The sequence below is a fragment of the Phycodurus eques genome, chromosome 11 (genome assembly GCF_024500275.1).
Source record: "Phycodurus eques isolate BA_2022a chromosome 11, UOR_Pequ_1.1, whole genome shotgun sequence".
NCBI lineage: Eukaryota > Metazoa > Chordata > Actinopteri > Syngnathiformes > Syngnathidae > Phycodurus > Phycodurus eques.
Window position 1 is genome coordinate 24,214,314 of NC_084535.1, and position 24,247 is coordinate 24,238,560.

Sequence of the window (24,247 nt, forward strand, 5' to 3'; positions counted from 1 at the left end):
CCCCAGCACCATAGTGTTTCTGCTTAGCTAGTGCATAGTGCTTGTCTGTGTTTGTGTCGATGGGGATACCGTGGAGTCTAAAGACATGCTGGACAGGGAGGTTAGCAGTTTCGAAGGCAGATGGTAGTTAGGGCAGGGGTACGTAATGGACATATTTGGAAAACCCATCAACAATAGTGAGAATGATAGAGTTACCTTCAGATGGGGGTAGGTTGGTAACAAAGTCCAGCGCGATATGGGACCAAGGGCGGCTTGAGATGGGCAAGGGACGCAGCAGACGAGCAAGGGGCAGGTGTGAAGACTTCCCAGATGGAGCAGGCTTGGACGAACTCCCGGGTGTCTTTACCAAGGCTGGGCCACCAGAAGTGCTGCTGGATTAATTGAATGGTGCGGGTGATGCCGGGATGACAAGCGAGTTTGAAGTTGTGGGCCCACTGAAGGACGTCAGAGCGTGTGGAATCGTGTACGAACAGGTGGTTCGGAGGCCTGGTCTTGGGATCCAGGCGAGTCTTTTGAGCGTCCTTAACTACCTGTTCGATCTTCCAAGTGGCTGCTCCTACGAAGCACGAGGAAGGAAGGATGGATTCCAGTTCTTCAGGATTGGAGGGAGGTGAGTAAATTCGAGACAGGGCATCGGGTTTGCTGTTTCGGGAACCAGGACGGAAGGAGAGACTGAAATTAAACCTGCTCAAGAAGAGGGCCTAGCGTGCTTGTCGGGGGTTAAGGCGTTTGGCAGAATGGAGGTAAGCGAGATTCTTGTGGTCAGTCCAAATGATAAATGGCAGTTCAGTCCCCTCCAGCCAGTGCCTCCACTCTTCCAAGGCCCATGTAATGGCCAGCAGCTCTCGGTTGCCAACGTCATAGTTCCTCTCGGCAGGGGACAGGCGACGGGAAAAAAAGGCACACGGGTGAAGTTTATGGGTCATGCGGTCCCGCTGCGAGAGGACAGCCCCTGCAATGGGAGCACTGGTGAACAGGGTCTTGAGTTAACTGAATGCCTGGGATGCTGCCGGGGTCCACTCAAAGGGGGAGCTGGTGGATGTGAGGCTCGTGAGGGAAATAGCGACTTTGTTGTAATTACGGATGAATCGACGGTAGAAGTTGGCGAATCCAAGGAAACATTGTAGTTCTTTGCGGTTAGTGCAAGTGGGCCACTTAACGACTGCTTGGATAATTGGCAGGGTCGGATTGTAGTTGTCCTTTAGAGATGATGTAGCCTAGGAAGTGTACAGACGAGAGGTGGAATTCACACTTTTCGGGTTTGACATAGAGGCGGTTTTCAAGGACGCACTGGAAGACTTGGCGTACTTGACTGCAATGTCCTTTAGGGGAGCGGGAGAAAATGAGAATGTCATCCAAATAAACAAAAACAAACCGGTTCAACATATCATGGAGAACGTCATTAATGAAGGTTTGGAAGACAGCGGGGGCGTTGGTTAATCTGTACGGCATGACTTGGTATTCAAAGTGTCCGAGAGGGTTATTGAAAGCAGTTTTCCATTCATCCCCCTCTCGTATACGGATGAGGTGGTAGGCGTTTCGTAGGTCAAATTTGGTGAATATCTGGGCGTCACAGAGGGGTTCAAACTAGGGGTCGATGAGGGGAAGCAGAGGTTTATTTTTCACGGTGATGTCATTGAGTCCACAGTAGTCGGTACATGGCCGGAGAGTGGTGTCTTTCAACAAAAAATAAACCGGCTCCTGGAGACGAGGAAGGTCGAATGAGTCCGGACACCAGAGAGTTGTGGATATAGTCCTCCATTGCCTTTTTCTCAGGTCGGGAGAGGTTGAAGAGACGGCTGGAGGGAAGAGGGGCACCCGGTAGCAGATTAATTGCACAGTCATATGGGCGGTGGGGGGGTAGAGAAATGGCCAGGTCTTTGCTGAACACGAGAGAGATCATGGTATTCTTCATGGACTCGGGAGAGGTCAACAGCCGTGGAAGACGGTGGTGTTTTACCAGAGGGTGGCACAGCTGAGAGCAGGCAGTGTGAGTGGCAGTGATGGCTCCATCCGATGATGGCCAAGTGCGTCCACTCTTATGTTTTTTGAACCAGGGAATTCTGAGGAATAATGGGGTATCAGGGGAAGGGATAACAAAAAGAGAGATGTTCTCGCTGTGATTTCCGGAAATGAGCAAGGTGAATGGCACTGTTTGGTGGGTGACAGGGGAGATGATTCGGCCATCCAGGACTGTGACTTTCTTGGGAGACGTGAGTGGTTGAAGAGGGAGTTGGATCTGATGTACTATACCTTTGTGAATGAAACTATCGTCTGTACTATCAACTATCAATTAGAGCAACTATGGGTGTGTTATGAGCTGTACCTAGAATGCAAGCAGGGACGGTTATAAGGGAGGAAGAGCTAGACGAATTGGTGTTTTGGCTCACCATGGCGAGCCTGGTCTTTTGGTCGTAGGGGGCAATTGGCAATGAAATTGACCGCAATAAATATACAGCCGTTGGATGACACGACGCTGACGTTCATGGGGATCAAGTCGGGTGTGACCAATTTGCATGGGAGGCAGGTTAGATGCTGCCGGCGTGGCGCTCATGGTGGGAGTGAGCTTGCACACTCGGACCCTCCTCTCTCGTGCTCTCTCTCGTTGTCTGTTATCGAGGCGGAATGTGAGCGCTATTAGAACTTCGAGAGAGGAGGGCTCGTCCTCCCGAAAGTCCGTTTAAAAAAATTCCCCTAAGCGGCGCGTCATCCCACCCGCATTCTCCCAGAACTCAATTGAATACGTTGCTACGGAACTAGCGCTCTGAGTGAGTGTAATGAGACGGCAGGTGGCTTCTCTCCCCTAAACGGGGTGATCGAAGACTTTTCTGAGTTCAACGGAAAACGAATCGAATGACTGAAGTGCTGGGGAGGAGTTTTGCCATAGCGCGGTGGACCATTTGGCTGCTTTGCCACGGAGGTTAGTGACAAATGCGACCTTGGTTTGTTCAGTGGAATAACTGTACGGTTGAAGATTGAAAACGAGTGACCAATTAAGTAGAAACTGGCTACATGCACCTAGGTCCCCGGAGTAGGGCTCGGGCAGAGGTACATGAGGTTCTTTGATTGGGAGGCGCCTCCGTTTTCGCGCCTCCAGGGTTGCTGGGTCCATTCGGGCCAGAGTATTCTGTCACGAGTTGATCCAGACGGGACCCAAGAGCAAGCGGAGGCTGAGAGGTTGTGATGAAAAGTTTTATTGAACCAAGGGGAATGGAGATGGTCCTTGAGATAAGCTGGCGGGTTGTTGAGCCAGGGAACGTGTGGTAGGCGGTGGTGAGGACAGGCGGCTGGCTTGACGTCGTGGATGCGAGGAACACGGAGGGAACACTGAGGACAATTAGGTCAGAGAGGACGCGAGGAAGTGAGTAGTGAGAAGCCGTGGTACCGCAAGAGAGCGTTAATACTCCGGCGAGAGTTTCCAGGTTCTGGCAGGCTTTTATACAGGTGATGATGAGGGGTGATTGATGACAGGAGCGCGGCCGAGATGTTGCTGATTACTGTGAAGCGAGAGATGGAGGGAGAGAGAGAGGGTGAGAGGGGCGCAAAGCGCGACCAGGCTCCAACAAAAAGGACTGCAGGGCACCGCTCATGACAACGGTGCCTTTAAAGGACTCTGACATACAGTTTATCGAAAAGTAAACTTACGTTACTACCCACCTCTGTACATATCACACTAATAATTTTCAAATAAACCCTCATTCAAAGATACAATATGCTCTTGTTTTGGTTCTGCTAGTGGAGATGAGCTGCTGCTATTCTAGCAGAAAAATCCTGGGAAAACAAACAAACAAACAAAAAAAAAAACAATTGTCTTGTCAGTAACCGGATAGGCATAAAGCTATAATGTATAGGTAAGCAGTTTTTTATAATACAGTCAATAAAGGTAGACATTGATGGTGTAGTGGTTCACTCGACTGCCTTACGTTCAGGCACCATAGGTTCAGTTCCTACTTGGTGACAGTGTAAATTATGCCTGTCCCTAGATGTGCTATATTGACTGGTGCCTGTTCCATAGTGTAAGCTGCCTTTTGCCTGAAGTTAGCTGGAGATGCTTGAGCTCCCTGTGACACCAAACAGGATAAGTGGTAGAGAGAATTAATGGCTTGAAATAAATTTCCCCCACACTGATTGATTAATTTTACTTTGTTTACTTTGTAAAAGTAAATGCTTCTGTGTGTTGTCCATGGTGAAAAATGTCCTCCTGTAGCCATCAGAGTCAAGTCGAGTAAGGGTGGTGTCATCTGAAAACTTGATGAGCTTGACCAATTGATGACTGCAGGTTCAGCAACTGTACGAGAAAAGGAGAGGAGAATCAATACAGCCCTGGGGGGAACCAGTGCTGAATCCTGCTTTGACAGGAAGTGCATGATGCAGGAAGATAACAGTAGGTACAGTACCTACAGTATCTAGGTAGATAGACTTATGTACACCCTTGAGGGATGCATGCGTGGCTGAAGAACCCATTTGTAAATCTAATTCACTGTGGAAAGAATGTGGAAAGAGTTTTGGGATTATGACAATCTACAGCTTCGTCCCTAACTGCCACTGTTCAACAACCTAAATCAACATCCTGTAACTACAGTAAATGCTGTATTTATTGCTGTCTCATTTCATTATACACATCATTTCTGTTTATGCTTGTTGACTTCCATATCCTTTGTGGGCCATCCATATTACTTTAGAGAGGCCAGACTTACGCCACATCAACAACTGTCTGACCATCATCCATCCATCCATTTTCTTTACCACTTATCCTCACTAGGGTCACGGGCTGCTGGAGCCTATCCCAGCTATGCTCGGGCGGGAGGCGGGGTACACCCTGAACTGGTCGCCAACCAATTGCAGGGCACATATAAACAAACAACCATTCACACTCACATTCACACCTACGGGCAATTTAGAGTCTTCAATCAACCAACCATGCATGTTTTTGGGATGTGGGAGGAAACCAGAGAAAACCCACCCAGGCACGGGGAGAACATGCAAGCTCCACACAGGCGGGGCCGGGATTTGAACCCCGGTCCCCAGAACTGTGAGGCAGATGTGCTAACCAGTCATCACCATGCCGGCCTGACTATGATACGTTGAATTATATTTACATAATTTCTATACTTTGAAAACAAACCATTACAATCCTGTCATTGCTTTGAAGCAGTTTTTGACCTAGATGCAATGGAATTTTGTCACAGGAGGTAATCAGAAATTTGGCTCTCTTGCATGCCAGTGGAAAAGGGAATATATTCATCCAGGCATTAGCATTAGAAAGGAAGAAACGGTAGAAGTGAGAGGAGAGATTGTTTGGTTGCCATCTTAACTGAGTGTGCCTAGCCAAGCCCGGCCTGGAGAAAATATAAACCCCTGAGAATAAGGCTCATTTTGACTGGTGGCCAGTTAGGGGATAAGCTGTGGAGGTGTGCATGCTTGTACCCATGAATATTTATACGTGTGACTGAGCATGCATGCCATTTAACTGGCCAATCGTTTGATGCCTTGCCAGTCCCAGACTGTATATCGATACATCTTTATATAAATGTACGTATATTTGTGTCCAAATCTGCACCGAAAGCCTCCTCCTTATCCTACTTTTTCATTTGTATAAATCTCATTAGCCAATCAGCTAGCGGCAAGACACGACTTTCACTCAGCACATGTGATGGGTGACTTTGGCCTAGTAAGAGAGAGAAGGTCTGTTACATGGACCAGACAGAAATCCTCTTAGCAAAAAGAGAAGAAAAAAAAGGAATTCGGGTGGCAGCTTAAATCAGCCATTGTGGCTCTGCTTTGTATGCCCCCCCCCCCCCACAGAATACTAAAGTAAATAAATGAGCCTCAGTCGGAAACTGCCAAGGAAGGGGGAAGGTTGTCGTTAGTTCACCACAATTATGCCTTCATCTTTGCATGAGAAGATGGGTGAGTAGGTGTTGACATTGGCGGTATTTGATACTGTGGAATTGCACAGGGCACCATTCCCGGTGGGCCGGCAACATGCCTTAACCCCCCCCCCCCCAAATGAAAAAAAATGTAAAAAGCTATGTTTTGTATTTTTTTTTTTTCATGCCATGTAAATTATTGCTGTTTTTATGGGTAATTTTTACCCCTGTGTAGAACCTCTGTAGAAGAGATACGAGAAGAGATGGCGGGTGTGGGAGGGGTTAATTCTTGGGGAATGATGGGAAATGCATGGGTTTTTTTTTTGTAAAAATGGAGAGAAAATTGTTAAAACCAAGGTCACAATTTTGAAAGAAAAGGAAAGAAGACTGATAACTGAGCAAAGGATACAGAAATGTATGACACAGCTTTGTTCTGAATGATTGTAAGGTATTGTAATTTTATTTTGGGGGTCGGGGGGTGTCGGCAGCCTGACTTGAAATCGTTGACGTAAGGTTAATTATTAACATAGTGCCACTGCCTTGTAGTGTCTCTTTTATTAGCCTGTCGCCAAGACCCCTGATTGATTGCTTCAGAGCCTTTCATTTTTATTTCATTTTTTTTAGTTCAAATGTTTGAAAGTGTGATAGATCAAAATAAATTAAATGGTAGTGTTGATCTGTTTAATTAAATGGGACCTCTGTTTGACTTTTTTAAATACTATTTATGTATTTATGGGATACAGGTATTGTCCTGTATATAATGTATAATGATATGTAATAACCTGTTAATTTACGTGCTCAATCCATTCCTGGTTCATATCAAATTTATATTATTTATTGTATTTGTATAAAACATCAAGATGTACAACTACCGCCACTGCTCATATTTTTAAGTGGGTTTTGCTGAAGTGTGTGTGTGTGTGTGTGTGTGGGTGTGTGTGTACATGTATGTGTGTGCCTGCCTCCTGCATAAAAATTGCTGAGGAAATGAAAATATAATTCATTATGTGACATGCTCCACTGCTATGTGACGAGTTATGTTTTCATGTGCTGTCCCAATAAAGATTCCTGGAGCTCAACCACCACTGAGTCCCACTGTTGAGGATGAGCCTCTCTCAACCGACCCCGTCGCCCTCACCTCTGACAAACAGGATTTGCACAGAGCTGGTTCGTAGAGGACCAGCAGACTTCATTTTCCCAAGGAATGAAAGTGATGGGAGAAGATGTCACCATGACTATTTTAAATTATGTTACTACATAAGATGCACTCTCATTTATTATGTTTTTCACGTACTTGTGTGCACAACCTGTCACAGGTGGCTGGCAAATGGGAGGGGGGAGGAGGGGTGACTGGGGTGGTATGGCGCTATTCAAGCTAGGACCACCACTGTCAGTAAATAAATTCAGATAAGAAAAATAAAAGCCAATACATCTTTATAATTTCTTTCCTTTTTCTATTTCCATGTTGAGGCTTGGCGTTTGAATGTCTATTAAGAAAAGGTACATCAATGAGAGAATACTGACACAGTTGATGAACTTTTGGATAATTTCACCGATAAACTCTCAAATGTCATGAATGCTGTCGCTCCTATTAAAACTAAGACAATCTTGAGGCGACCTATAACACCGTGTAGGAGCACAATGATGGTAAAGACCTCTAAATCAAAGTGTAGGAAAGCAGAACGTAAGAGGAGAAAAATTAAACTCCAAATTGACTATGACCCCTACAGACAAAGTCGTAATTTTAACCACGAGTTAGTCAGGGCTTGACAGCAACACTTTTCTGAAATCATCAGTAAGAACTTCAACAATACGCACTCTGTTTGCTGTGGTTGACAAGCTCACAACACCCCCCCGCCCCCTGATATTTTAGTGAAAAAAATACAATCCAACAGGTTAAATATCAGCACAAATCAGCAAAATGATAAAATGATACTACATCTGAAGCCACCCAGGAAAAACTCTATTACCATGTCAGAATTTGATACAGTTGACCAAAAAACTGTAGAGAAAACGGTTCAGCAGCTGAAACCATCAACCAGCTGTCTTGACTCAATACCATCTGACTTTTTCAAAAGTATTCCAAAGTCTGTGCTAGTTGATTTGCAGCAAATAATCAATTGCTCACTTCAGTCAAGCGAGTTTCCTAAAGCTCTTAAAGTAGCTGCCATTAAGCCTCTGCTAAAAAATAGCATGCTGGACGCTTCCATGTTAGCAAGCTATAGACCCATCTCAAATCTCCCTTTCATAGCCAAGATTGTTGAGAAAGTTTTTTTAATCAACTCAGCAATTTATTGAACTTAAATTGACTTTTTGACAAATTTCAATCAGGGTTTCCGAACTCATCACAGTACAGAATCTGCTCTTATCAAAGTGCTAAATGATATAAGGTTGGATACTGACTTGGGAAAGGTGTCAATTCTGGTCTCGTTGACCTCAGTGCGGCTTTTGATAGGGTAGATCATAATATACTGTTGAACAGATTGGAAACGTGGGTCGGACTAAACGGAACAGTCCTTAAGTGGTTCAGGTACTACCTGCAGGAGAGGAGTTTTTTTGTAACCATTGGAAGTGTTCAATCTCATCGAATGGCAATGACCTATGGGTCCCTCAAGGGTCAGTTCTTGGACCCCTCCTGTTCAGCCTGTATATGCTACCTTGGGTCAAATTCTTTAATGTTGACTATAATAGCTATGCAGATGACACACAGTTATATCTAGCAGTGTCTCCAGATGACTACAATTCAATTGAGGTGTTGTGTCACTGTCTAAAACAGATAACTGGATGAGACAAAATTTTCTTCAATTAAACCACAACAAAACTGAGATAAAGATAAAAGGAAAAGAGGATTGCTGTTAGTAAATACCTGGAGTCACTCTCTTTAAAAACCAAAGACCAAGTCTGAAACCTTGGTGGTCTGATACCTTCCAACCTGACTTTCCTGCCTTCTACCATCTGAAGAACATGTCCAGAGTCAAGGCTTACATGTGTCAAGCAGAAAAAAAAAAAAAAGCATGAAACAAATGCTAATTTAATATAAACTCAGTAGGGCTCTGAGATCGGCAGACTCAGGTCAAATAGTGAAGCACAGAGTCCAAAGCAAACATGGTGAAGCAGCATTTAGCTTTTATGCTGCACACAAATGGAATAAATTGCCAACAGAAGTGACGTCAGCCCCAAGTGTGCATGTTTTTAAGTTCAGGTTAAAAAAAAATGTTTTCCCCATGCTTTCTAGCACATTTCCACTTTTAAATTATATTTCTTGTACTGTACAGTTTTAATGGTATTTTTATTTCATTTAAAAAAATTATCTTTGTTTTAAATGTTTATAAGCAGTTTTTTTCTTTGTTTTTAAATGCTTTTAATCATGTAAAGCACATTGAGTTACCTTGTGTATTAAATAAATTTGCTTTGCTTTGCTTTGCTTTGGATTGAAAAAAAGAAAAAAAACAGATCATCGAAGGACAATTATGGTTATTTATCTGGAACCTCCTCCAATCTCCAAACAGTAACACAGTGCCCTTGTTCTTTTAAAACCCTATTAGTTGTTTTTTTTTCTCATACATTTTGTCCCCTATAAATATACAATACATACTGTACATATTTTTTCTTAGTCGACTCACGACCCATCGAACGTTGAGAAAGATTGCACATACACTGACTCAATTTGTACTGAACATAAAACACCAGATGCTGAAGGGTGACGGAGGGCATACCAAGAGTGCAGTTATTTCACACTGTTACGGAAATGACAAACCAAATTAGGATCATGTTGCCAAGGGTAAAAAAAATGACACAAATTAATGTACTTATCAAAACATCTATCCATCCATTTTCGGTACCGCTTCTCCTCACTAGGGTCGCGGGCGTGCTGGACCGTATCCCAGCTATCTTCAGGCGAGAGGCGCGGTACACCCTGAACTGGTCACCAGCCAACCAGGGCACATATAAACAAACAACCATTCACACTCACATTCACACCTATGGGCTATAGAGTCTTCAATTAACCTACCATGCATGTTTTTGGGATGTGGGAGGAAACCGGAGTGCCTGGTGAAAACCCATGCAGACACAGGGAGAACATGCAAACCCCACACAGGCGGGGCCGGGATTTGAACCCCGGTCCTCAGAAATGTGAGGCAAATGTGCTAACCAGTCGTCCACCATGCCGCCACTTATCAAAACAATAATTGTAATTTGAAAATACCCCAAAAAACTGCTAATTCAATAATATTGATATGAACACACCATGCCATTTACTTCTGTGGGTAGATTCTAATATTTTAAGATGACTAAGAGTGCAGACAACGTCTGTGTGCTGTTTGGTGATGCCACATAATACTGTCCACAGCAGTGACCCAATGACATGATACAGTATTCCCTTATAATTTCTGCTCCTTTAGTGCAAGTGCCACATAAACAGCCCAATCACAGCCACAGTCAACATAAGCGTAGCCGGAGGGGCTGCCTCGGCGAACACACAGACAGAGACCATAATGTCGTGTAATCATACCATATTCATATTACAGGCACATACACTGATCCACTATGATCAGCCACATGCCGCAGACAGGGAGGGAGGATCAATGAGCTTAATAGGAAGTAACACAAAACAATACCAGATGGCCAATCAGCATTCAAAAAGGTTGAAGTGTTACCGTGGGAACCCTGCAGGACACTGCTGTCTTCATTTGTGCGATATTGTATATTAGCTCATAGTAGCTGAGCCATTAAAAAGCCATTGCACAACACCTAAAACATATGCCTTCCAGTGAACTACAGATCATTTGAATAATGTTATCCAACCATGCCGTTTCGTTCCAAGATAAGCCAATTTGTGGTCAGGCCCCCCTGAGCTGCAGCCTATTCCGAATGTTATTAGTGTTCACTAATATTGTGGCTCTTTTTAGTGTCGCGTAGATAATGCAGTAAGATTGAAACAATTAGTATATAAGAATAATGCTATTTTCTTGTATGGTTAAAAAACAAAACAAACCATCCAAATCTATCATTGCTGTTAGCAGTCAGCCTAATCGGGTAAAACATTGGATAATTCATCATTCAATTTAGATTTTATATTTAATAATAATAATAACAATGTCAACAATGTTTGATTTTAAGAGGTCTGCTTACTTTTTACATTTCGTTGGAAGTTCATATTTACCAAATTGAACATTCACATTTCAATGACCGTATTTTAGTACATGTAAAAAAAAATTATTGCACTGTTCTTTTACCGTATAATATTATCCCCTATACATAAATCGGATTTGGCTCTATACACTTTAAACACTTTTTAACCGGTAAAGCATTATTAATACATGCTTAACGAGTGCTTTGGAGGCTCCTTGGATTTAAATTTGATTTGATTCGTTATTTACTCTTTTTATGAGATTTTAAAAGGATTTGCAAGGAACTCCTTCAAGCGCCAGACTTCAATTATTGGGCTATCGTAAACAAAAATTAAGATTACGTGAACTTTTGCCTCTTTTGATGTCTTGTAAATGCAAACAGCCCGCTGACACTGAGCTACACAGTGATCTTCTTTACTTCTCATTCTGCCTGACAAAGCCCCTTCACTGTTCTTAACCTTGTGTAATGTAGCCTCTCGCAGCTTATTGCTGAAGTATGCATGAAGTAGAGAAGGTGCCAAGCGATACGGCTTTGAGGCAGGTGGGAGTTTGTGTTACTGAAGATGTTTACCATGTCAATGACATTGGATGAGCCAAGATTGTCCACATTCATAAAATATTCTTTCTCACCCCCAAACCACATTTCTTAGCTGTCACATTTGTTTCCTACAACTTCTCTTTGGTACACAGATGCTATTATGCACTGGCATTAACAACTGAAAATTAATGGGGGGATTCATTGCTTTTTCAGAAATTTTGACAAACAAATACCGGTACTTTACATTACAGGTAGGACTTAGGCCTATTGAGTAGCGCCTTCATCGCCATTATAACATAAGAGCCATTAATTTCCAAGCTGGGTATGTTTGCTGTCTTGCAATAGCTCTCACTCTCTCTTTCCAGCTTCCTCATGTCAGCAAGGTTCACACCATCCTCGTTAAGCGTTTGTCTGCAGTCTAACTCACAAATGATTATTCATTTAGCTGCTTTAGACAGCTCCTGTCAGCCACAAGGACTCGCGCTCATCCACCAAGGGACAAATCAACTCTTTTTTTTTCCAACCCTCCTTCTCCACCTCCTCAGTTCTTTCTCCACTTCTCATCTCTCTCCTGGGCTATTACACTGAGTGTTATGTTTACGATAACCTGCATGCTTGTTAATTATAAATCACTGTGTGCTCTTACATTCTATTAATTGGTACTTCCTCTCTCGGTCTATGCTGAAGCGCGGGCAAATAAATTCAGGTATGACTTCATTAAGTGGCACTCTCACAACAGATCTTGACACATGCTATAACAGTAATGAAGTAAGAAAGGGGTAGAGTAGATTGGAGAACCAAAACAGCCTTAATCTTGTGGAATAACCTATGGCGTAAACTGACTGCCACACCAGCGTTATGGCATAGGGGGTTGTTTGCAGAAATAAAGGACTTCTACTAGAATTGACTTGAGGTCATGCAACTCAAAAAAAAAAACACTTCTCGCATGAGAGTAAGACACTTCAGTGAAAAGTGATATAATTTCTGAAAGACGTAAGTGTGTTGAAGTAAAGTAAGTGGAAGTACCGTAAGTGGATAGTTCATAGTTAAGATAATGACAAACGCTGGGTATCTAGAATCTCTCAATCCATAACTCAAATGTACATACAGTATATCAATGTATTCATTTTCTTAAACACTTATCCTGTTTAGGGTCACTGGTGGGCTGGAGCCTACCCCGACCCAGTTAAAGTCAATATTAGGGGCAGGTAAGTAGAAGGACTGAGAAAAATCAATAGCAGAAGAGAAGCCACAGCCATGGGAAGATGGCGCCTACCAGTGTGGTCAACATTCATCGAGCGGACCGCGACATGGAATCATCGGGGAAAACGAAGGGCGGCGGGATATGCCTCCATATCAACGAAAAATGGTGTACGGACGTCACGGTGCTCAGCACACACTGCAGCCCGCTTTTGGAGTCGCTGTTTTTGAACTGTAAACCATTCTACTCGCCACGTGAGTTTGAATCGTTCATACTGGTTGGAGTCTATATTACGCCTCAAGCTAACACGAACGCCGCATTGCTAACGCTCACCGAACAAGTCAACGAAATTGAAAAAAAAACACCCGGACTCACCCCTCATTATTCTCGGGGACTTTAACAAAGCTAAACTCAACCACGAACTCCCTAAATACAAGCAGCACATCGACTGTCCTACCAGGAAAAATAATACTTTAGACCACTGCTACACTACGGTAAAAAACGCATGCCGTGCTATACCTCGTGCAGCCCTGGGCTCGTCTGATCACTGCTTAATTCACTTAATACCGACGTACAGGCAAGAACTTAAATGTGCGAAGCCTACAGTGAAAACAGTGAAAAAGTGGACCAATGAAGCCAAGATGGAACTTCAAAGCTGTTTAGACTGCACAGACTGGAGTGTCTTTGAAAATTCAGCTGGCAGCCTGGATGAATATACGAACACTGTCACATCCTATATCAGTTTCTGTGAAGAGGTTTGTGTACCAACAAAATCATTTCGGACATTCAACAACAACAAGCCGTGGTTCACTGCTAAACTTAAGCAGCTTCGCCAAGCTAAGGAAGATGCATATCAGAGCGGGGACAGGGCCCTGTATAATCGAGCTAGAAACCAGCTTACTAAAGAAATGAACATTGCAAAGAGGATCTATGCAGCAAAGTTGGAAAAACAGTTTAGCGCGAACAACTCTAAATCAGTCTGGCATGCATTCCAATCGCTGACTAATTACAAGCGACGATCCCCCCAAGCTGAGAACAATAGCACACTAGCCAACGACTTGAATACCTTCTACTGCAGATTTGAAAAGGACAGTTTCACACCACACACCCACCCGGCCGCACCCGCGACCACAACCACACCTCTGACTTCTGCGTTAACCATCCATGAACAGGATGTGAGACGCATCTTCAAACAACAGAAGATTAACAAAGCGGCAGGAAGGGACCATGTGTCCCCATCCTGCCTCAAAGTCTGCGCGGACCAGCTCGCTCCAGTCTTCACTCAGATCTTCAACAGATCTTTGGAAATGTGCAAAGTTCCATCCTGTTTCAAACGCTCCACCATCATTCCAGTCCCCAAGAAACCTGCAATCTCTGGTCTGAATGAGTACAGGCCTGTCGCTTTGACATCTGTGGTCATGAAGTCCTTTGAACGTCTCGTGCTGGACCACCTCAAGAGTGTCACAGGTCCCCTGCTGGACCCCCTGCAGTTTGCCTACCAAGCGAACAGGTCTGTGGATGATGCAGTCAACATGGGACTGCACTTCATCCTAGAACACCTCGACAGTGCAGGTACCTAAGCGAGGATCCTGTTCCTGGACTTCAGCTCAGCGTTCAACACCATCATCCCTGAACTCCTTTCAACCAAGCTTCTCCAGCTCAGCGTCTCACCTGCCATCTGCCAGTGGATTTACAGCTTTCTGACGGGCAGGACACAGCAGGTCAGGCTGGGGGAGGCCACCTCATCCACACGCAGCATCAGCACTGGGGCGCCCCATGGTCGTGTCCTCTCTCCGCTGCTCTTCTCTCTCTACACGAACGACTGCACCTCAGCGAACCCGACTGTCAAGCTCCTGAAGTTTGCAGATGACACCACTGTCATCGGCCTCATCAAGGACGGTGACGAGTCTGCATATCGACAGGAAGCGGAGCAGCTGGAGCTGTGGTGCGGCCGACACAACCTGGAGCTGAACACACTCAAGACTGTAGAAATGATCGTGGACTTCAGGAGGCATTCTTCGCCACAGCTGCCCCTCACGTTGTCCAGCTGCCTTGTGTCAACCGTCGAGACCTTCAAGTTCCTGGGAATTACAATCTCTCAGGACCTGAAGTGGGCGACCAACATCAACTCCGTCCTCAAAAAGGCCCAGCAGAGGATGTACTTCCTGCGGCTTCTGAGAAAGCACGGGCTGCCACCGGAGCTGCTGAGACAGTTCTACACAGCGGTCATCGAATCAGTCCTGTGTTCTTCCATCACAGTCTGGTTTGGTGCTGCTACAAAAAAGGACAAACTCCGACTGCAACGGACAATCAAAACTGCTGAAAGGATTGTCGGTACCCTTCTACCCACCATTGAGGACTTGCACGCTGCCAGAACTAAGACAAGGGTGTGCAAAATCCTCTCGGACCATCTGCACCCCGGTCACCAGCTCTTCCAGCTCTTTCCCTCAGGTAGGCGCTACTGATCAACGCAAACTAGAACTAGTAGACATTCCAACAGCTTCTTCCCTCTTGCGATCAACTTCTTAAACACCTAACCTATAATTCCATGACAACAAGCTGGCAATTTTTTGACTTGAGTTCGTTGTCACATTTCTGTGGGGCCAATTATGTATTACTCGTGCACTCACTGTAGTTGTCTCGCCATGCTGCACTATTTGCATATACTGGCCACTCATGCCAGAGTAGCATCTGCTCCATTTGCACACTGATTGAGGAGTATCTGTAACATTTGCACAACCAACATTGTCCCAGATGATCGCACTACTCGTCACTTTAAACCGCATACACTCCTTGAAGTCTCGGCGCCCTTTGCACAATGGTCATTGCACCGGACTATTGCAAAATTAGTCATTCGAACTGCTCTAAGTGCTAGAGGACTCTGCATCTTTTTGCACAATTGTTTTTTGTCAATGTCCTTATGTCTCCAAAGTGTTCTGTAAATTGACCTGTCTGTTGTACTAGAGCGGCTCCAACTGCCGGAGACAAATTCCTTGTGTGTTTTGGACATACTTGGCAAATAAAGATGATTCTGATTCTGATTCTGATCATGTTTATTGAAAGAGGACAGATTAAACATTTAAGAGCAAATGAGAGATAAAAATACAATGAATGCATGTATAGGCTATCTGTCTTTCAAAACTACTTCCAATTAAAGCTGTTGTTAATACAGTAAAACATTATATTTCGATCACATTTCATCCAATTAAACTGGCCAAACTTTGATTTGGTCACTTTAGTAAATCATTTATATTCATTCATTCATTCCTTTTCCACACCGCTTATCCTCACTAGGGTAACGGGCGTGCTGGAGTTTATCCCAGCTGACTCTGGGCAAGAGGCGGGTACACTCTGAACTGGTCGCCAGCCAATTGCAGGGCACATATAAACAAACAACCATTCGGACTCACGTTCACACCTACGGACAATTTAGTCTTCAATTAAGCTACCATGCCTGCTTTTTGGAAGTGGGAGGAAACCGGAACTAAGTCATTTATATTTGGAATATATATATATATATATTTAAATATCGTTTATATATTAATATTATATATTTTTTTTCCTCTCAAGATGGCGGCACATGCATACGGAGCGGCTGCTCTCTGTCCCAAACAAATGGTGTTTTCGTGTTTTTCGTCTAATACGTCATAGTGGTTTAGTCCGTGTTCGTCATGTCTACGTGCCAAGACGCAAAGACCGTCATAAGCATCTGCTCATCATCAACATCAGCAGAACTACTTTTATGTAGTTAAAATATACTCTCACTGAGGAGCTACGGAACTGCAGTCTGCTCCGGGTGCCTACAACAGCTGTGAATCCCACTTCGCCACGAACGACGAAGGAGGAAGCAGAAACGGGGCAAGCACGGAGGTATCTGAGCTAGGCTTGCGGCTAAACCACACAAGCTGGCTAATCCCTCCATCTTGTTAGGCAACGTATGCTCTCTGGACAACAAGCTGAATTACATTCGATTACTCCACTCTATATATTCTCTATATTCCTCCAAACTCCAGCAATAACAGGAGTGAGGCGCTAAATGAGCTATACCATCATATCACAGTTGACTACCCACCCAGATGATTTCCTCATCCTAGCTGGGGTCTTCAACAATGCTGACCCCAAGACTGTGTTTTCAAAACTCTACTCCAACATTGACTTTCTAAAACGGGGAAATAACACTCTGGACAATGTCTTTACCTTTCTTGTAGGCCCCTCCCCTCCCCCACCTCGGCGCCTCAGACCATCTCATGCTTATGCTAATGCCATTGATTGAATACACGACAAAGACAAGATATGGCTGCAACACGTTTCAAAACAGCTGGGACAGGTGGGAAAAAAGACTGAGAAAGTTGAGGAATGCTCATCAAACACCTGTTTGGAACATCCCACAGGTGAACAGGCTAATTGGGAACAGGTGGGTGCCATGTTTGGTTATGAAAGGAGCTTCCCTGAACTGGTCAGTCATTCCCAAGCAAAGATGGGGTGAAGTTCACCTCTTAGTAAACAAGTGCATGAGAAAATAGTCAAACAGTTTAAGGACAATGTCCCTCAACGTACAATTGCAAGGAATTTAGGGATTTCATCATCTACGGTCCATAATATAATCAAAAGGTTCAGAGAATCTGGAGAAGTCACTGCATGTAAGCGGCAAGGCCGAAAACCAGCATTGAATGCCCGTGACCTTCGATCCCTCAGGTGGCACTGCATCAAAAACTGACATCAATGTATAAAGGATATCACCACATGGGCTCAGGAACAGTTCAGAAAACCAAAGTCAGTAAATACAGTTTGGCGCTACATCCGTAAGTGGAACTTAAAACTCAACTATGCAAAGCAAAAGCCCTTTGTCAACAACACCCAGAAACACCGTCGGGCCAGAGGAAAAGAACCATCCGAACTGTTATGGACGCAAAGTTCAAAAGCCAGCATCTGTGATGGTATGGGGCTGTGTTAGTGCCAATGGCATGAGTAACTTACACATCTGTGAAGGCACCATTAATGCTGAAAGGTACATACAGTTTTGGAGAAATATATGCTGCCATCCAAGCAACGTCTTTTTCATGGATGCCCCTGCTTATTTCAGCAAGACAATGCCTAAACCACATTCTGCACGTGTTACAACAGTGTGGCTTCGTAGTAAAAGAGCGCGGAGTGAGAGTGAGAGTACTAGACTGGACTGCCTGCAGTCCAGACCTGTCTCCCATTGAGGACACATTATGAAGCGTAAAATACGACAACGGAGACCCCGGACTGTTGAACAGCTGAAGCTGTACATCAAGCAAGAATGGGAAAGAATTCCACCTACAAAGCTTCAACAATTAGTGTCCTCAGTTCACAAACGTTTATTGAATGTTGTGAAAAGAAAAGGTGATGTAACACAGTGATAAACATGACCCTGTCCCAGCTTTTTTGGAACGTGTTGCAGCCATAAAATTCTAAATTAATGATTATTTGCTAAAAATAATCAAGTTTATCAGTTGGAACATTAAATATCTTATACGTTGAACATGATTTGCAAATCATTGTATTCTGTTTTTATTTATGTTTAACACAACGTCCCAACTTCATTGGAATTGGAGTTGAATATTGATATTATTATTTGTCTTTTGTCACACCGCAGGCCCTTGAGTACCGCTGTATTGTATCCTCTGTATTTTACGCATATTGAAGAATTGACAATAAAAGTACCTTGTAAAAGTACATTGTAATTTGTTCCAGATTCAAAGTGTCATATATCATCAGTGTTTATCAACTGTATAGGCACTAGTCAGTATTTATCAATTAAAAACAACAAATCAGTGTTTGAAGACTCTCTTGATGATAATGATGAATGGTAATGCATTTTTAACATTAACTGTCACAGAAGAATGAAAATAAATTGACCACTTAAGTCATGGAAAACATTAAAACATAACACACACAAAAACTACAGGTTTACACTATGTTCCTGGTAGCCTGGTTTGCCCAAATGTCAAATCTTGCAAAGTTTTCACACAGTCAATCACGGTTTCCGTGATGGGCCTTGGGGTGAAAGGGGCTGCTGAGTCCCGGAGGATTAAAGGTGCACTAGGTTTCGGCCGGAGGTTTACACAGATTCCAACATGTTCCCTCTCATGTTGTGATCGGGTCCCTTACTTCTCTCACATTCTGTCAAGGGTGTCTACAGACGGAACATGGACGTCGGGCAGCTTTGGAGCACATGTGTGGCTTCGGCAGAGTCAAATGAGGCTCCCCTGCCTTCAGAGTCAGCGTCAGCATAGGGGGCCCGTAGTGCCACTCAATAAATGTTTGATATTATTAGTTTTCTATCAACAACTAATGCACGGGTCCATCTCTTATTAAAAAATTTTTTTCATCTGCACTGTGGTAGTTGAGAAAATTCATGAAATTAGCGTTTGAGCCATCATCAGAGTAAAATCACAAGCAACCAGGCCATGTTGTGCAAATTGATCAGTTTAAGTCACATTTGGCAGAATCACAGAAATATATATAATATGGATTATTATAGGGGTTTTAAGAAATATCTTAATTGCCTTGGATGCTCTTGGTTGTCATTTGTTAACTGTAAAGTTCAGGAAATGTTGTCCAAGATTTGTAAATGTGGTCAATAGAAAAGTTTCCAAGCTGTGGATGAACTAGGAAATGTGTTTTATGTCATCAGTATTGGTGAACAGCGGTAAGGAAAATAATGCAAAAGCAGTGAAACACGGGATACAGTGAGCGGTTCGATCACAATTTAGGTTGCGCCATCAAGCAAGTAGCTCGCTGAGTGACGACAGCAGAAGATAGACACTTTAAGAGTTACAGAATTTGACCGTGTCGCCACCCTGCGAGTGGCACCATTTGCAAGGGAGTTTCTCATGCGGCACACACTCTTGGCTGAGCTCAAATGAACTGCGAAAGGAACAAATCTGTTCATGAAGAGATTCCATTAAGTACGTTCACTCAAAGGATTTATTGGTTTGAAAGCATCATTCCCGAACGACACAACACTACTCGAACCCCGTCTACCGTTCTGTTCCAGAAAAAAAGAATGCAAAATGCTTGGTACGTAAATGCAGTGACACACTAATATTTTCAGGGCGCCTCTGTACCTGCGCACCACTTATGTGCACTCTTGATTATAAAATGGTTAAGCCACACTGCTACTCATTGTATGATTTAGATACAATTACTCTTCTTTATCAAGTTACTAAGCGTTGCGGTTGATACATACAGGAGCTGTTCCCAACATTCCTCCAAATCGATATGGGAAATTATTCTCAAATGTTTGCTCATGGACCTGAAATTACGGAGTACTGTATCACGTCAGAAACCTCCATTAGTGATAATTGGATGGATCTCATATTAATATATGCTCTGTCATTTAAGCATTGCACACAGGCCTAACCTCGGCATGGAATATCATCCCCTGCTAGGTCTTGCAATCATACACTTCAGAGTGATAATAATGATTGTAATAGCATAGTCGACAGAATGCAGGCTATATTAGTGAAATGAAAAAGAAAGAAATGAAAATATGGGGAGCTATAACAGAATGTATATTCCTGTTGTATAATATTTCCAAATTGCACCTTAATACACAAAAGTGACAACTTGTTTCTCTCGAAAACCATTGAATCTTATGGATCCTTTACTAGATCCAGAGGAACAGTACTGCTATATAACCCCCCAACCCCTCAAAAAAAAAAAAAAAAAAACAAGAAAAACAGATTCATCCATCCATCCATCCATTTTCTTTACCGCTTATCCTCACTAGGGTCGCGGACTGCCGGAACCTATCCCAGCTGTGTTCGGGCGGGAGGCAGGGTAAATCCTGAACCGGTCGCGAGCCAATCGCAGGGCACATAGAAACAAACAACCATTCACACTCACATTCACACCTACGGGCAATTTTGAGTCTCAACAGATTCATAGATCATTTAAATTTCCTCCTTTTTTTCTTACCTGATATTTCTAGCTTTGCAATGTTGACAATGTATTTAGAGAACCTCGTGATTGTCCCTCCAGCTTAAGAAGAGATGACTATTCAGTTTTTTTGGAGTGTTTATGGTGAGATTTTCGTGTGGATAATGGTTATGACGGCTGCAGTTATTTAAAATAATTTCAATGGATTGGATTTCTGTTTTCATAATTACAGTCAACACAACAGATACCATTATTGAGATATGAACAACAACAAATTATACAAAAAAAAAAAAAACACTACCAGCCACGTGTGTTGTTGCATTGTAAAAAATGGAACTAGTAAATAGCATTTCCAGTTAAAATGTGTATAAAGCGATGGACGACTGGTTAGCACATCTGCCTCACAGTTTGGAGGACCTGGGTTCAAATCCAACCTCGCCTGTGTAGAGTTTGCATGTTCTCCCGGTGCTTGTGTCGTATGCATGGTACGCCGGTTTCCTCCCATATTCCAAAAACATGCATGGTAAGTTTATTGAAGATGCTAAATTCCCCATATGTGTGTTAATGGTTGTTTGTTTATATGTGCCCTGCGATTAGCTTGCAACCTAGTTCAGGGTGCACCCCGCCTCTCGCCCAGAGTCAGGTGGGATGGGCTCCAGCATACCCGTGACCTGAGTGAGCAAAAGCGGTGTTGAAAATGAATGGATGGGTGTGAATAAAGCATTTAAAGATCACACACTTCTACTTGTGTTTGTTATTGATGAATTTGGCTGAAATATCAAGAAACAACTGAAAAGTAGCCACTCTTGTGTACTGCAAGGAGAGGAAGCAGAAGAGATGCTGTTGGCACAGCTGGATCTCACAGCATGCACTTGTCGCCACTGTTTACTGCACCATTATCATTGAGTTTGGACAACTCCATCATTGTAGTTATTTTTCTTTGACTGAAGGCTTTTTAACAATGACTTCTTTACTGAGCTTTTGTCAGAAATTTCACAAGCAGTTAATGTTGACAAACCCCAGCGATTGTGCCTTTGCAACGGCCAGGATTATGTCTGCAGTACATTGAGAATACAGTAGCACTCTTCTTAAATTGGCAGAGGCTACAGAGGGCACAACAGAAATAGGAAAACTAATTTCAAAGAAAATCATCACCTCTTCACTTTTTTTCCCCCTCCGTCATCTTTCTGCTGTTTTGTTCATCACAGGGAAATTTCTTTCAACTAGCTGAGGAGGGTTAGGACAACTGTGGAGTTGGGTATAATTATCAGTGGTTCGTCTTTAATCCCCCCCACCCAACCACCCCAAGCCCCCTACTCGCCGGTGAACATTTTCTGTCATCAAACATAGGCACTTTCTTGACTGAGACAGACCAATTTAGCCTGCAAACGCCACTCAGAAAGCCAGCTGTCATGCACAACTAAAGATGGACACATGAAGGCAGCAGAATGCCAGAACAAAGAATCATTTATACAATAAATTTCTGATTATGATTTTAATCCTTCGTTATTCCTTGCCACATATTTAATACATTTTAGGAAGCACCAATGTAATTTGGTTAAACAAAGCTTTGGATGATTTATGTCAAGATGTTGTTGGTGACAAAAGAGTGAGGAAAGATTTAGAAGACATTTTTACATTACCAGAGCTTCAATTAACCCGAATTACCTGCACAGGATATCATTTAAATGACTGCTGAATTAATATTCCACCTTTTCTTAATCTCTTGAAATATGTAAAATGTCAAGATACATCAAATGGAATCAAATTTAAGTACTGACAGGAACACCGCCTGTTGTTACAAGCTCAGACATTTTACCTGTCAAGAAATGTCAGTTATTGTGTTGCATTTGGAGGTTGCTATAGCGAGGTTGTGGCTGTTATCATTGTTTCACAGTGGAAGTGTTCTTATGATTTATATCTGAAACTAGAATGTCTATAATCAAATAGCTTGCTAAACTCTGTAAGAAAAAAAAAAAAAAAAAAAAAAAAAAGAATAAAGTTATATCTTCACAGATCGGGACTATTAATACACGCGTAGTTTGAAAAAACAAATGCTTTTTTAACCCTTAAAGGGATGAACAATTATTATTATCACTACTTACTTATTACTAATTATTTCCTTCAGAGCTTACATCAGTTGAATATCCAGTACCTAACTAATAACAAGGCAAAACAGCTGGAATTCACAAAAGACATGGTTAAAACACAGTCAATTAAATGAAAATAGTATATGCTAAAAACGCGACAAGATTTTGCCGTTCAGTCTTGAACTTAACCCTGCAATTTTAGTAATGTGGCCAATGTGAATGTACACCCACCTGAAAATGTTGGTTGACTTCTGAATTGTACGACATCATAGGCATTCCACTGTGTTTTAAAGTAAAATAATTGCGGCATTGTGTTAAAGTAAAGTGATCCAGAGGTGAAGGATTCTACAACCTCAATTCCAATGAAGTTGGGACGTTGTGTTAAACAAATAAAAACAGAATACAATGATTTGCAAATCGTTATTCAACCTATATTAAATTGAATACACTACAAAGACCAGATATTTGATGTTCCAACTGATAAACTTTATTGTTTTTAGCAAATAATAATTAACTTACAATGTTATGGCTCCAACACGTTCTAAAAAAGCTGGGACAGGTGGCAAAAAAGACTGAGTTGAGGAATGCTCATCAAACTCCTGTTGGGAACATCCCACAGGTGAAGAGGCTAATCGATCCCTCAGGCGGCACTGCATCAAAAACCGACATCAATGTGTAAAAGATATCACCACATGGGCTCAGGAACACTTCAGAAAACCAATATCAGTAAATACTGTTCAGCGCCACATCCGTAAGTGCAACTTGAAACTCTACTATGCAAAGCAAAAGCCATTTATCAACAACATCCAATGGGAGACATCTGCCGGCTTCTCTGGGCCTGAGCTCATCTAAGATGGACTGACGCAAAGTGGAAAAGTGTTCTGTGGTCCGATGACTCCACATTTCAAATTGTTTTTGGAAATTGTGGACGTCGTGTTCTCCGGGCCAAAGAGGAAAAGAACCATCCGGACTGTTATGGACGCAAAGTTCAAAAGCCAGCATCTGTGATGGTATGGGGCTGAATTAGTGCAAATGGCCGACTGGTTAGAGAGTCTGCCTCACAGTTCTGAGGACCGGGGTTCAATCCCCGGCCCCGCCTGTGTGGCGTTTGCATGTTCTCCCCGTGCCTGCGAGGGTTTTCTCCGGGCACTCCGGTTTCCTCCCACATCCCAAAAACATGCGTGGTAGGTTAATTGGCAACTCTAAATTGCCTGTAGGTGTGAATGTGAGTGCAAATGGTTGGTTGTTTATGTGTGCCCTGCGATTGGCTGGCGGGTGTACCCCGCCTCCTGCCCGAAGATACCTGGGATAGGCTCCAGCACTCCCGCGACCCTAGTGAGGAGAAGCGGCTCAGAAAATGGATGGATGGTACATACAGGTTTTGGAGAAACATATGCTGCCATCCAAGCAACGTCTTTATCGTGGACGGCCCTGCTTATTTCAGCAAGACAATGCCAAACCACATTCTGCACGTGTTACAACAGCGTGGCTTTGTAGTAAAAGAGTGT

At 43.1% G+C, this 24,247-nt stretch overlaps 1 long non-coding RNA gene across 2 annotated transcripts in view; it reads right to left on the reverse strand.

The window, feature by feature from the left end:
- LOC133410140 (uncharacterized) overlaps window positions 1–24,247 on the reverse strand; it is a 42,348-nt gene that overhangs the window by 3,479 nt on the left and 14,622 nt on the right. The window contains exons 3-4 of one of the 2 annotated variants that reach the window (XR_009769499.1): window positions 4,152–4,288; window positions 2,895–3,497 (exon numbers count right to left, since the gene is read on the reverse strand). This is a non-coding gene — a long non-coding RNA (uncharacterized LOC133410140). Of the gene's footprint in view, window positions 1–2,894; window positions 3,498–4,151; window positions 4,289–24,247 lie in introns of those variants that run through there. The other variant, XR_009769498.1, reaches the window with a different exon arrangement.